This window comes from Galeopterus variegatus, unplaced genomic scaffold (genome assembly GCF_000696425.1).
Source record: "Galeopterus variegatus unplaced genomic scaffold, G_variegatus-3.0.2 Scaffold1696, whole genome shotgun sequence".
NCBI classification, from domain to species: Eukaryota; Metazoa; Chordata; class Mammalia; order Dermoptera; family Cynocephalidae; genus Galeopterus; species Galeopterus variegatus.
Genome location: NW_007727807.1, coordinates 278,649 through 283,110, shown reverse-complemented (window position 1 = coordinate 283,110; position 4,462 = coordinate 278,649). Strand labels below are relative to the sequence as shown.

At 39.8% G+C, this 4,462-nt stretch overlaps 1 long non-coding RNA gene across 1 annotated transcript; it reads right to left on the bottom strand.

Moving 5' to 3' along the window:
* Positions 1–574: 574 nt before the first annotated feature.
* LOC103595155 lies at positions 575–3,545 on the bottom strand. The gene is made up of 3 exons (XR_550919.1): positions 3,415–3,545; positions 1,251–1,422; positions 575–813 (listed from the first exon to the last, which is right to left on the bottom strand). It is a non-coding gene; the product is annotated as an uncharacterized LOC103595155 (long non-coding RNA).
* Positions 3,546–4,462: the final 917 nt, after the last annotated feature.

The window sequence follows — 4,462 nt, the reverse complement described above, 5'->3', positions numbered from 1 at the left end:
CTGGCTTCACCAGAGGCCAGGGCATGGTGCACTGTAGGACCTTTCCAGCCAGAACCGGGAGTACCTTATATCTAACACCTCTCAATCGGTCCCCACTTCTGCATTCTCCTACACATTAGCCTTCAGGTTCCTCTCCCAGCCCCTCCTCCTACACCCAACCCTACCAAAATACCTGCAGTTGCTTGGACATACCATCTCAGCACACCTCTGTGATTTGTATATTCTTTTCCTTTGGCCAGGGATGCCCTCCTGACCTTGTCCCACCTGGCTAACTTCTACTCTTCCTTTCTTTTCTGAGAAAGCTCCCTAACTTCTCCAGGCATCTCAGAAGAATTGGAGAAGAATCAGACACTTCTCAAAATTAGTACTGAATAACTGGGTTATATATGAATATTCAGCATAGACCAAGCTGTAGTGACCCTGATATTTCTCTATTTTCTTAATGAATGGCTCTGGCATAGTGCACAATCAGACAGTAACCCCTTACATCATGTTAGAAGGGCCTCTGCCCAATGGCCTGTTCTTTGGAGGGATCCACATACTACAAATGTATTCCAAAACATATTTATTAAAAAATAAACAGACATATCTGCCACTTTGGATCTGGTGCTCAGTATTTGTATGGATAGACTCATAACCCTAAAGATCTATTCACAAAATGAGGGCCCAGGAAAATGCTTTCCACATCTCTTGTCCTATGCGCTCGACAAAAAGGACTGCATACAAAGGCTGTGAAAGTTGTGGGTTTTACGTCACTCCTGAAGTTAAAGATGGATTACTGTGGATATGAAGAAGTCTTGACAGGCAGAAACACTTCGGGAAGAGGAAAGACAACATAATTAACCTGTCTCATCTGTCTTCTCAGATATAAAAGCAATGGGCTTTTGCATAATGTTATCATTTCCCAATAATTCTGAGTGTCCAATCTTTGCTCCTCTTTGTTTTCTACTTTTTATTCCAGAGGATTTTACAAATTAATGCTGTATTCATGTCAGTTGCATATGTTGGCTAAGGAATATTTTGCAAAATAAAACAATTTCTTATGCAAACATCACTGACCTATCAAAACAACACCTTGATATATGCAATTATTAAGTTCAGTTTTATGTAATATTTTGTCAATTTTGAGTCAAATAAAAACACGACTGTTCATATATTTCATCATAATGAAGGCATTGTTGTCAAATTTGTTACTGTAATGTGTAACTTATCAATAATCAGACATACAGGCTGTGGGACTCCATTTATACCTTTACCCCAAATGTTCAGACCAAGTCCAGGTATCACGCCACACCAACTTCTTGTGGGCAAATATCAGGATCCTCAAGTGCAGATCATTCCTTCTTCACTGCCCCGAGAAAATAAAGGAACCACCATTGTGATGCTGTTGCCTGGGATAACCTACAGAAGTTCTCTGATATTCTGTGAAAGACAAATTAGGCTTCCTTATTAATGTATACCATTTCATTATGGGTACAGTGCATAAGCATTTATAATATTATATTCATAGCTGTGATTTCCTCCTGACAAGTCAGTTGTGACAACCCGTTCACGTATAACCCAGTTCCAGACCTGTAATTTTAGAGAGTGCTCAGTTCTTGTTGAATATCCCATGTACATGTCTCATTCATTATTTTGCAGGTATGCATTTGCAGAGCTGGCTTCACTCCTAGAAGACAGGGCTGAATGCTATTCTTCTTGGACATGCAGAACCTACTATGTGTGTCTATGTTTGATGGAATTTCTTGCTATTTATCCTGCTTGACAAAATAATGAAGGCATTTGTTGGAGGAAAGTTCTTGATCTCTGTAAAGAAATAATAGCTAATCCAGGGCTCTTCGGCAATACAAACCTTTTCTGTTTCTATTTTTCCATTTTGTGGCTTGCACCTCATAAATGCACATAAAATAAACAGACACCTTAGGAGCAGTTCCCTGCTCTGTAGACGGTGTCATTACTTTTAGTTTTTCTTTATTGCACCAAGGTCTTATTTTTTATAGCATTTATGATATTTATTCTTTTAGTTGACAATGATTTATTTAGCATCTACTAGGTGCTCTAAGTCATCTCACTTACATATTTATTTGTATGTTTAGTTCTTCATTGTTTTTCTTCCTCAGTGGACTCTAAACTCCATGGAACTAAGACCTATCTGTCTTACTCACTATGAGATTGCTCTTCAGCACCAGGAAGCAATAGGTGTTAATTACACCTGTACTGAGTAGATGGATGTGGAAATATGCATCCACAATCTCAACAACTGATATTTTTAGGGGGGGTTGTTTGTTTGTTTTTTCTCTCCCAGTGCTTGCTTCTTTACTCAAACAATACCAAGACGTAGTACCTATTTGCTTTTAAAATAATAAAAGAGGATTGTCTGATTAGGCTCTTAAATTAGCCCTTTCTTGATAGATTTTTTTTTCCTTTTTGTCTTTTTTCGTGACTGGTAACGGGATCGCAACCCTCAGTGTTGCGCCCGTACCGCGACCAGCAATGGGATCGCAACCCTCGGTGTCACACCCGCACCACGCTCAACCAGTGAGCAGACCGGTCTCTATATGGGATCCGAACCCTTGGCGGGAGCGCCGCCGCGCTCCCAAGCGCTGCACTCTACTGAGTGCGCCACCGGGCCGGCCCTTGATAGATTTTTATTCACTTTTTCACCTTTCGTTTCTATTCTGAACCATTCTTCATTCTAATATAGACCACACCTTGATACACGCTTCTGCAACAGGTGCTGTAACAACCACCGGTATGATACTGTGAAGCCTCTTTCTCTCAGCAAACTTTGGGCCCAGCAGCAATACATCCATTCTTCGTAGCCAAGAGTAGAATATGTTTCAGTCAGATTTCACTTGCTTGGGATAAATCTTGTAGGCTATTAAATCTCACTTTCTGATCCCTGCTAACACAGTATTTGAAGAACCATCAAAGGGACACTGACAGTGTCACATATGTTACAGTAAGCCCTTGATAGCAGCCATTAATGTGCTGTACAATGGGGAATGTGGTCTAAAGATAAAAATAGGCAGGCAAGCAGGAATCAGCCCAATAGACTTAATTTCATACATCTACAGCTGCTGACATGTCTGCAATGAAGTTAGGCAATGCCTTTATTGGCAAGTCTGTTAGAACTTTTCAAATAACAGTCTCTAATTAGTTTATAATGTGGCTTTGGTGCAACTAAGTGGAAGAAAGGAAGAACAAATATTAGTTGATTCCAAAGGAACCCTCTTGTTTAAAAAAGCTTACCTATGGCTACATTGTTTAATGTTGAATATACTAATCATCCCATCTTGAACATCTCATATTGCACACAGGTATTGATATTCAACATGGTACCCCACAGATATGTACAATCAACTATGTTTTAGTTAAAAAAATTAATTAAAAATTAAAGACTAAAAATCTTACCTATTAAGAAGGCAAATATCAGATAGAAGTATACACAGAGGAAGGGCTCACATTTCCTTTGTTTTGCAGTAGTTGGAGGGAGTACATAAGCAGAACATGTGAAAGCTGTTAGCCCCTTTCTCTTTTCTGCCTTCACAGCTGAAAGGAAAATCGTAAGTTTGTTCTAGGCTCTCTGTTAAAGCATAATGTATGTTTCCTGTACCGGGTTAAACCTCCAGCTGAACTTGGTGCATGTCTCTGGCACAGGCAAGCCTCACTTTGGACAGGAAGCATTGAATAAAAATAGCCATGTCGATACCACCTGTGATTCTGATGATATGTCAGAGCCAAGGTGCAGAGAGACCAACATCAGAAATATCCTGCCACCAGCAGAACAGGCTCCTGCTTCTAGGTTAAAAAATAAAAAAGCCATCATATTTCTGGGAACTGGTGACCTATCACAAGTTTGTATATGCAGGAGATGCCCTAGAAAGAAAAGACAGATCTATCAGGCACATTTACAACACATGTTAAATGTAGTTCTCAGAACTCCATGTGAGGAGAGAACAACTGGGTGGGTTCAGACAGGATGGGGGTAAGGAGAGGGAAGGTTGAGACCCAGTCCTGCCACAAGTGGGCAGGTGACATCAAAGTGTTAATGTGGATCCCAGTATATGCATTTGTGTGCTGATACTGTGAAAAGTGTTTTCCTTTGATACAGTAGCAGGAGAAAAATGAGGTCTTGATAAATATAGTTATTTTAGTTGTTTTAATACTGGCATGCTTGAATATGGTATATTTGCTAATTTAATTCTAAGTATTTGTTGCAATCCCCTCATTAAATCAAAGGAAATTGCATGCAGGCATAACAGGGGTATAGGGTAGAAATCCTCCATTTGTGAGATGCCTGATTTTACCAGTGCCTGAATTCCATGTTGACTGAGATTATCCATGTGCCTAATGGGAGAGATGCTATGAAATCTGAATACAGCATTATCTTGCTTTATAACCATGTTGCCTAATAACAGAAAGAGGGCTTTGGGCCATAATTAATAGCCATTCTTACAGA